We start from the raw sequence: 10,553 nt of genomic DNA, 5'->3' as shown, positions 1-10,553 counted from the left end.
TCAAGCCAGTGAGAGCTGAGAGAGCAGCTCTTCTGTCACACTAGTGGACATGGAATGACAATTCCACTTAATAAAAAATGCAAGTCTTCTAAAAAAAAAAGAATCAAACCACAAACAAAAACCAATGGCAGTACCCTATCTGTATTTTCTTCCTCAGAAATCAAGTTCTGTCCAAGGGTTACATGGGAGCTGTAGTAACTACATAACAAATGCTGTATCTGGTTACAGTTCCTGAAGTGATAGCAGCACTGTAATTCATAATGAAGCAGTTTGAGATACATGGGATATTTAAGAAGGTATATAATATATTCAATATTTTTCTTTACCTTTTTGTTTCATACCCAACCCCTATATCCAAATGAGGAGAGAGCACTCATACCTGAAGCTGCATTCAGTTAACAGTCATAATTCTAGTCAAAAAGGAAAACCATCAGCCCCTCTCTAATCGTATAAATACAGGTACTCGAGTTCTCAATGTTTTATGATGAATTCTTGGCACACTTTCTTTTTCCTAGCAATTTCCAAGCAGTCCAAGGAAAGGATTTATAAAAATTGTGGACTACACAGCATACAGTGCATAAGCCAGGCGGTGCTAGTTCCGTTATGAAGTATGACAACGGCAGTAATTTTTCTTTTCCTGCTCACCAGCAAATATGCTGCCTGTAGGCATGCAAGAAAGAAAAATATAAATTTTTGTGATTTTTACGTACCAGCTTAATACTGTCTGTAATTGTAAGTATTAATCAGTGACACAGATAGCTGCAAAGCAGAGCTATTATTTTTCTGTATCTTAAAACTTGTTTTCATTCAGTTTACTGTGTCTAATTTTATAGTTCTTTCACATCACACACATATCACAGAGTTTTTACTAAAAGCAGTTGCTTCTCCATATTCTGTCAGTTTAAGATGGGGTTTTGGTTAGCATTTTTAAGAAACGGTAACAACAAAACTCAAATTGGTTAAAGGAGGAAGAAGCTCCATAAGAAGTAAAAATCACGGCTACTGAAGAGGAAGGCTGTAGCCCAAGGAGCCTGCAAAGAGCATGGCAATCTGAGGAACCTGGTGTAGAGTTTTAATAGGACCAACCTATACAGGGTACCTTGAGACCTTTCTTCTGCTTTGACTCATGGTAAATAGACACACTGCAAGGTCTTGTACCAAGTCAGGTGAGAACAGACATAATACTGTGAATCAAAACAGACAGAGCAATAAAACTTCAGTTTGGAAAAAAACCCCAACGTACAGCACAGTAGCAGTAAAAAAAGTCACCCTGTTACTTGTTTGTATAATTAGTTTCCTTGAACTAACACATGTGATAAAACTATGCTGGAGAGGAGTCACAGCTGTTGCAATCATCATTTCCCAGCTCAGACCAAGAGGGCAGATGAGACCTAGCTCGGATCCGTCAGACTTCCCAGCCTTACCACCACACAGGTGAGAATTGGACCACATTGCTATTACATCTGCAACACTATGAAGAAGAAATGATCTACAGTTAAGGTACCCAAACCTGAGGTGCTCTCCCTACACAACAAAATGATATGAAAATACTGACCTGGCAGCATCTTTTTGCATAGGACCAAAAATTATTTAGGCCCTGCCAACAATGATATACAAAAAAGGAGTAGTGGACAACTGAAAGGACTGCAGCTGATATGTAGTTCCAATAAACATACTCATTATGCATTATAAGAAGCAGCAAGGGCTTGAATCCAGGAGGGACTTAATGTTATCTTATAGTTCTTGAGGTTGCTTTTTAATAATTTTCACATCACTTACTATAAAAACACATCACAGAGTTAAAGCATTTTTATTGCACACCTATGAATTCCATCATTATACCTTTTTTCTCTTTCCAGATTTTCTTGACAGCAGCAGTATGTGTAGATGAAAATCCCAGATTTCATGTAGAGCAGCAAAAGAGATTTTTTATTTTCTTTCTTTTTTAATTATCAACTTATTTCTTTTTATCTTATTCTTTTTTTTTTCTTTTCTTTTTCTTTTATACCACACAACAGAGAACACAGACCTATCTGCAAATTGAAACAGCAGCAGCAAAGTCTAAAACAAAACTTTGAGGAAATCCATGGGTATCTGGAAAAAAAAAATCATGGTATGTCACAGCATATCAGCAACTCTAAAAATCTTGTGCCATGCTGGATCTGAAATCAGTATCTTGAGTCTGAGTATGTGGGACAGAACACATTCTTTCTGGAAACAGACTGCATCCTTCTCTTTGCTTTACTTGGCTTTATTCCCTTCTAGTTATTTTACCAGTAAAGTATGTTGGATATATTTTACGTTTACATGTCAGAGGAAAAATAAATAAATAAAAATGATGAATCTATTAGGATCCATTACCAAAATCTTGAGAACATTACAGTTAGCAATCTTTTCAAGTAGCTTACTGAGATTTTTTTCTACAGAGCTGCTATTGATTTTCTTTCACTTTACAAGCTACATGAGATAATTTTCTATTTTTAAGGCACAGATCATGATATAGCCAAATAAGCTGGGATTTCATCTTCCTACATCATCTGTAATAAGATTTAATGGCAGGACCACTAATGAAACCTAAGCCAAATTCCTTCATATAATTTACCTTCATGTAATCCCTTCACTTATCAGGAGAAAGTCTGAAAAACACTGAATCACAGACCAAATACCACCTCTGCTTTGGTGTGCAATATGCCACTGAGAAGGAAAGACAATTATCTCACCTGCTACCACATTAAACAAACTAAGATCTGCATGACCTATTGTCTCCAAACCCAGGCAGCGCTAAAAGCAGCAACTCCCAGCATTTTTTCATCCCCTGGTTTTGTGCACACTGCTCTTCCTAGGCCTCTGCCTATTTCCAATTACTGCTGATCATTATTTTAATAAAGTACATTTAGGTTGAAATACATTAGAATGTGTTGTGATTAGACTAACTTTATGTCTTACAGTAAACATACAATACAATCTGAAGATGGCAAATCATTGTTGTCAGCTTGTACACTATTCTTTAATCTGAAGGAGTATGAGTGTTTTCAGTATTACAGTGTTCAGTGTTTATGCACCGAGTCAAAGCTGTAGATGTTAAATATCAAAGCATAGGAGGAAATCTCTGATCTTTACATCAGGGTCCACTGAACAGAAAAGGCCCTCTTTGCAGCAGTGAATGTCACTGAAGGTCACGCAGCTTTCACCTTTGTTTAGATGAGCAAAAGTATTGATGTGTGGAAAAATCCAATGTGAGTTGCATCTGAAACCAAATGTAGAAAGTTTTAAGAAAACATGTTCTATACAGATCTGATATCTAGCAACTATAAAAAGATTTTGCTATCTCAAACTGCATTTTTGTGAGAAATGTCTGCCTGCATTGATCCACATCAGAACACATGGAATGCACAATCATTGTTTCTTAGGTACAAGTGCATTCAGCCTATATACTCACCCTACTGCTGTTCTGCTCTTTACACGAACTCAAGAATCTTGGATACAACCATAACGTTATGGGAAGGCATAAATAAGGAAGATGCAGGCAACTAACCATTAACTCAAAAGAATAACTAGGACAACAACTAGCCGTTATTACTTGAGTATTGCCTCCAAGCTTCCCACTGAAGATCTGTAAGTATGATTTATTAATATAAGGCCACAAAGGGTCATAAACCTAACTCTAACATTAATTAATACCTGCATGCAAATTTTAAATCCTTAAAAACAAAACAGTACAGACCTTGGAGGTCCCAAATCTGTGTTACTAAGTATAAGTCATCACAGAAATTCTGGTATTGCCAAGGTCCTCAGAACTAAAACTCTTGGGGAGTGCCAGACTTTCAAGGTGGTCCCCCAACAACTGCTCCCAGTTCAAAAAAAACGGGAAGAATAAACATTTTTGCATCTTGCCAGACCCTTGCACAGAATACAAAAGAACGTTGTTCCATGTAGCCCTGTGCAGAGGAAACGGTCCAAGGCTGAGCACGTCACTCCCAAAGTACACTTCATTCTTCGGCTTTTTTAATCTGCATTTTCTTTGATTATTGAGTCTTGACATCTTGACAGTTTTAGCAGTAAGTTACAGAAGAACTATCATGCTTTCAATTGTCTGCTAGAACACAGAATAAATACATAGATATGAAAATATTCCCTCTTCTGTCTGGCAGTCTTCAGTCTTGCTGAACAAATTTAACATTCTTGCAGATTGAGTCAGTGAAAAACCAATGCAGCATTCCTAAATTAGCAATCAATAAGCCTGAATGAACAGAGATGTACAGATTAAAAGCTATATTGCAGCTTTCTTCCATCTTTATTTCCCCCAACACTCTCATATAATCCCTGTTGTACAAATGATCATACAAAAACTTACAAAATGACAGAATTTGCCTTAATATCATCTAGTTTGTAACAAGGCCAGTTAACACAAATCTGTAATGGTGCAAGCCAACTAGTTAGCCCTTGACTATTCTCCAGCAAACCTGGCTATTTTTCTTCCATTAGTCTTCACTTTTCCAATGAGTAATAAAAGCAAAAATTGCAACGTTATAGCTTCATTTAGAGGACAGAATTCATACAAACCAGCTCTCAGTGAACTGCACAGCCGTTAGGGTGAATGAGCTAATTTACAACAATAAAGTTATCACATGCAGACTTACTTCATATTCCTAGACTAATACTAATCCTTTTGTTTTGCTTCACTACTTTAACATGATATATCATAAATTTAATTAGGTGAACGATGCCTGAACTGACATATTTATACTCCAAAAAGCCTGAAGATGGAATAGAAACAAGTCAAAGTTAATCGATAAGAGAGTTCTTACTGTAACTACTCATGAGAAGTCATAGAACAGAGTCTACTCTCAAGTGACTTATCTTTCCAACCAGTGTTTCTTCAAAATGAGCCTTCAGCATAGAATAATGGCCCCAACTGAGTCGTAACAGAGTCAGTCAAATGTACAAAGTCGTAAGCCTTATAAACACATGAAATAATTTGATACTTTAGCTTAAAATACAAACTCTATTTTGACTTTGTATTATTAAACCCATTCTACTGAAAAAGCTCTTCCCCTTTTTAAATAGTGCCTTATGATTGCCTAGTTACCTGAAGAACAAGGTAGGTGAAATGTTAAGTATTCACCTGAGTCTCAAGTACACTTTTTCTCATTATTGCTCCCTCTCCAGATGTACTAAAACCAGTAAGCTGAATCCATTTTTGCTGTGTGAAAGCAGAAGAATAGATCATGTTTAGAATGGATCCTCTCTTTCTTACCAGATGTTTCAGAAGGGCAGAACAGCAAAGATTGGACTTTACATGCAATGTCATCCCTTAGTAGCTCATGGGTATTTCATTGATAACTATGGCAAATTAGGACTTTGCTAACACTGCAATTCTGTTGGGGAAACTGAATAACATACTGCCAGTATGTAGTACAAGTGTGCAAGTCACTGATCTGAAAAAGCTTATTTTCTGCAACAGACAGACTGATAGGAAACAAAACTTCAGCTGTCAGCAATGGAAACAAGTACATCCTAAAACATTTCTATATTGAACTTACTGAAATTTTAGGCAAATTTCTCCCTTTAAGGAAGGAGAAAAAAAAAAAAGGACAAAAGCAGTGAGCAATGAAACTACATAAAAGTACCAGTTTAAAAGGGTGTGGTATGGCTAAACAGGTAAAATGTTGCTTAAAAGACAAGTTTTAATCAAGTTTCATGGGCAAATTGAAAAACACAAAAATTATAGCCCTTTTAAACTGTGGATGTGCTCCATAGTGAAGCTGTATCTTTCAGTAACTGCAAGTCATGCCAAAACAAAGTAAAATTGAATAACCCCATCTAAATCTGTATGATACTGAAGCAGCAGAAATGCTTAAGGAACAATATGATACAAAATATTAATCTTTTCAAATTGATTTGAAGCAGGCAGTCTGCAAAAGAATTTGCAAGCCCAAGAAATGAGCAAGTATGAAAGGAGCCTTTGAGAATTTGAAGGCTACATCACAAAAGCCAAGTGAATGATTTGTCTGTGATAGAGATTACTTTCCCAAAATTTTTAAAAACTAGGGATGAATGAACAAGGACCCACCTGAAATGTTTTAGAACAAATTTGTGAATAAGGACTAAGTCATTAGGATTTAATGGCAATTTTTATCACCAACTGCACAGCATGAAGTTGAATAGTAATGCCTCAAAACCCCTAAACAAACAAGTCTCTGAAAGAGCACCTAAGCATGACTCAAAGGAGCATTCTTTTCAATAAGTCTTCAGATAGGTCCTTCAAGGGCATGATAGCTACTATGAAAGAGTAGGGGGTCTTAAGTATACTTAGGCCATTAATTCAAAAAGGAGAGGAACAAATAGTTTTCATAAGTGAAAAGTTTCAAAGCTGTTTTCAAACTGATGTGAAAAACACAGAATACTCAAAGGTAACAATGGCTGCAGACTCCAAAACATCTTGATTCTGACAAGATCCTTATGGACAGAGCAGCAGATGGAATTTAACACCACTTACTGCGCGACTAATAGATCTGGGAAGGAAAACTCCAGCCCTTCCAGGATAATTCTACTCCCTTCATAAAGTTCTGGAAGTGCAGACAGCTCACTGAGAACACCATCCCAAGCTAACAAATGTAAACAAGCTTACCAGTTATACAGGAGAAAACATTTAAAGTCTCTCTATGCTAAATGCCATCAATTAGTGTTGAACCCAAGAGAAGTAAGATTTACACAGCCTGGACAGGGCAGCATGGATCAGCTATGAAACCACACTCGCATAAGGCAAGACTGAATAGACTAAAACAACCCCTGAGCGTGACTGCAGGGGACAGAGGTTTATAAAATAACTGACAAGGCTTGTAGGAAAATGGTTTATTGTTTTTTTACAACAGGAACTAGACAGTTGTCAGACAGGTTTAATATAAAGAAGGGAAAGTACTGTTGTATTCCCTTCAAATTTAGTTTATTAAAACACAAGTCCACAGGAAAATAAATACCTAGGCAAGACTAGCAGGCTATAAATATTGACTAAATACCCCATTTAGCCTAAATTTAAGCAAAGATAACCAGAAACACTTTGTGGCTAGATGGGGGTTAAATCTGACCATGTATGTTTGTTCCATAAATCCACACTTAACTCACTTTCCTCTATAGGCAGTGGGGAAGCACCTGGCAGCTACTTTAACTGTATTTTATATTCTTGCTTGTGCATTTTAAGGTACCAGTGGCTAGGAACAGGACACACATAAATCACTTCCTGTTAAGACCCACCATTGAGGAATAAGTTTTTAATGTTTAGACATAAGCACACAAAAGCTTTCAATCACTCAACACTGATCTTGCTCTTCAAGGATCTTCACACTGGTTGTTCTTTACATGGAATATTGCAACCTTTTCCACTTTTTTCTTTGAAATGGGCAGGTAATGGGATTCTTTGTTCTTTAAAGTTTGAGACCTTTTCACTAGCTGGAGAACATGCAAATAGCACATACAGCCTAATGAAATGACTTGGAAGTTGACCAGTTGATCTCAAAGTGCTTTTGCATTCTAAAATACTTCAGAAAACGAGGATCAGGCAGTCAGAATAAAAGATTACAGATGCATTGAAAATGGCCCACTTCAATTAAAAATTAAGTTTATCAAGTGTGCACATGTAAAGAGAATGTTTCTGCATGACAACACAAGTATTCACATCCATAAAACAAACCCAAGCCTTCATACAGGAAGTACCTGAACAAGAAACCTTCAGAACACAGACTTCTGGTAGCATTTTCATTTTATTTCAATTAATACATATAGACATAGAAATAAATTACAGCAGTTTAAAGAAACTTGTTTCAGCAAATGGCATGGTTCCTGTTTAAACATGATCATTGAAGATGTGCAGTTTTAGCCATTGCTGGTCTCAATTCCACTTTCAAGACAACATATTACAGGTTGTAGTCATCTAGTATGAATTCAGAAATCAGCAACTCATGAAATCATAAGCTGATGTTTAATATCAGTTCAAATCCCTTGCACACGCTGCTTTCCTCCCTGCAAGTTTTATTTAATTTGCAGTCTGCATCACATATATACAAGAGGTAACTGGTGGCCTGAGGCTGGGTTATATAAACGTGCTACATTAAATAACCCTTAAGGCAGAGCCAATTCTCAATATAATTGTCTTCATTTGTGCAGGACAGGATTTTCCTTTCCCATACCACTAGTATGGATTCCATTCCACAGGACAGCCAGATTAGAGGAAATGTTAGAATAAACTGATCCAATAACAATCACAAGCTTTCCTCTGACTTTTTTCTGGTTTGGATTGGCTAAATCTGTATGAGGTCCTAACAATTACCACACAGGTTTCCACTAGTCCAAACTATTGCTGGAGTTTTTGTTTTCGGGTAAGGAATAAATTAAATTCTTCAGATATAGAAGGCAATACATCCACTAATATTTTTTTAATCCTTTTTTATGCAACGTACCTGGAGACCAACCAATTACAAGGAACTCTTTTCATTCAAGACATTTATCATGTAGGTTCACATAAAGCACCAACAGACTTGAGAAACCTGAAAAAGATTTAGACGAAATTGATACCAAGACTCAGATAACATGACAATCTAATAACAGTTCAAACCCTACCTACAAGCTAGTAATAAAGCTGATGAAGCAGCTTCACAAAGTTCATTAGTTTCATGAATGTGTTCCTCTCAGCATGATCCAAAGAAGAGTTTCAACCTCACCTCTGGGTTTGAGAGAGATCTTTTATACCCCTCTGGGTTGGCCACTTAAGACACTGCCAGACTTAAGAGGGCAAAGCATATAAGGGGAGTAGATTAAAGCACCATTTTTTTCTTATTGAAGATTATTATCTGAACTTATTATTTACTCAAGAGTTACCACAGTTTGCTTGAAATTTATAACTTATGAAAAAACAAGTTTTAAAACTATTTGCAATTGTCATTAGACTAGAGCACACTTACCTTCTAGCAGAAGGTATTATTCATTCCTAAGAAGTCTTGAGCATTGCTTCTAATTTAGGTGTCATCATCCATGTCTAAAATATTTCAAAGTTGCTTAGTACCTCTATACAGCACAAAAAAGATGAAAATTATTAAATCACATATTGTAATTTATATTGTCTTATTACAGACGTTCTGAAAGCCATATTCTACAGAATTGCTATTAGGTTGAATTAGATTTTCTTAGAAGTCATGTTCTACAGTTGCAGAAGTCATTTTCATGAAGTTTGTTATCAAATCAAGACCTAAAGGAAAAGGTCGGCAATGGTTCAATCTGTTGAAAAGATTGTTTTAATTAGCCCATTTAAACTACACAGAAGTTCTTTTAAAATATACTACTGATCAGAAACAATGGAAAGTTTATTAAGCCTAAATTGTTTAAAAAGTTGACGCTACCCTGAAGCTGTACAATTCTAGACTTAAACTGACCTTTACCAGCCTAGTCATTGCTACCTTGTGCCTAGTTACACATACTTTGTAACAAATTATACACAGAGCTCTACGAAGACAGACATCAAAAGTCACTGTTACAGACATACTAGACCACCAGGCCAAAAGCCTACATAATCAGTGACAGCTTCTTGTTTGAAAAGTTAAATCCGTTTGAACTTAAGTGCCTACAGCATTCAGCACCCTAAACACTGCAAGTTATGACTGCAATTTTCTTGATGTAGACTGTAAAAAAAGAAACCACTGCACTGAATCCGACTTAAGGTCTGTACAGCTCAACACCTACCATTTAGAAAAGGGAAGGGAAACAAACGTACACAAACCCTTCTTTTTGTCTCACAGTGATACAGACCAGTACCCTCAGACATATGTTTGTCTTTAGGTGGTACAAAGTCTCAGGTTCAAAGCCCTCCGTTTCTGAAGGCTAAAGCCTTAGCAGAAGAGGTGAGATACGTGATGAGGTCGGTGTGCTCCCTTACCTATAGGCGCTCAAAGGCACGAGTCCAGGTCCCCAGCGTTTCCCACTGGGAAGGCCTGCCCTGTGCATTGCCTCCTGCCCGGGCTGGGAGCAGCCGAGCGCGGCAGGCCAGAGGGCAAAGCCTTCGGGGGCATCTGAAGGCCTTACCAGGACCGTGGGGCGCTTTCTGCCGCCTTCCTCCCCGCCAGGCGGCCGCCCTGGGGGTGCGTGCGGCCTCCGCCGCTCCCTGCGGCAGAGAGAAATCTGAAGAGAGGGGCAACGAGGGGGGCCGGGGAGGGGGGAGGGACAGGGACGCTTGTGCCTCACGACAGGATGCAGGGCGGAGGCGAACGGCTCCGCACTGGGTTTCTGTGAGGGAAAGGCGCTCTATCCCCCTGTGTTGACTCCCCAGAGCACCGCCAGGCTCTGGAAGGGCAAGATGTGAAGGGAAGACGCGAGAAGGCCCAATCCCACCGCCCCAAGCCTCCCACCCTCCGTCAGGAGCCCGGGGCTCCTTCTGGGGAGCAGCTGCAACAGGCTTACCGCAGCGAAGAGCGGCAAGGAGAGGGAGAACGCAGCGCCTCCCGCGGCCTTAAATACCGCCCCGCCGCTCCCGCGAGACCCCGCGCGGCGCCCGCGCGGCCGGAGGA

General features: G+C 38.5%; 1 long non-coding RNA gene and 1 other non-coding gene across 3 annotated transcripts; both read right to left on the bottom strand.

Annotated features, from left to right (window-relative positions):
- Positions 1-7,741: 7,741 nt before the first annotated feature.
- LOC121088920 lies at positions 7,742-10,536 on the bottom strand. Of its 2 annotated transcripts, XR_005828075.1 has the most exons (4): positions 10,447-10,536; positions 9,926-10,150; positions 8,958-9,060; positions 7,742-8,543 (listed from the first exon to the last, which is right to left on the bottom strand). It is a non-coding gene; the product is annotated as an uncharacterized LOC121088920 (long non-coding RNA). The 2 variants fall into 2 exon arrangements; XR_005828074.1 differs by having other exon boundaries at positions 9,926-10,464.
- On the bottom strand, positions 8,674-8,791 carry LOC121082804. The gene has a single exon (XR_005826133.1). It is a non-coding gene; the product is annotated as a small nucleolar RNA SNORA26 (small nucleolar RNA).
- Positions 10,537-10,553: the final 17 nt, after the last annotated feature.

The sequence above is a fragment of the Falco naumanni genome, chromosome 1, assembly GCF_017639655.2.
Source record: "Falco naumanni isolate bFalNau1 chromosome 1, bFalNau1.pat, whole genome shotgun sequence".
Taxonomy (NCBI): Eukaryota; Metazoa; Chordata; class Aves; order Falconiformes; family Falconidae; genus Falco; species Falco naumanni.
This window is presented reverse-complemented; position numbering and strand designations above follow the sequence as displayed.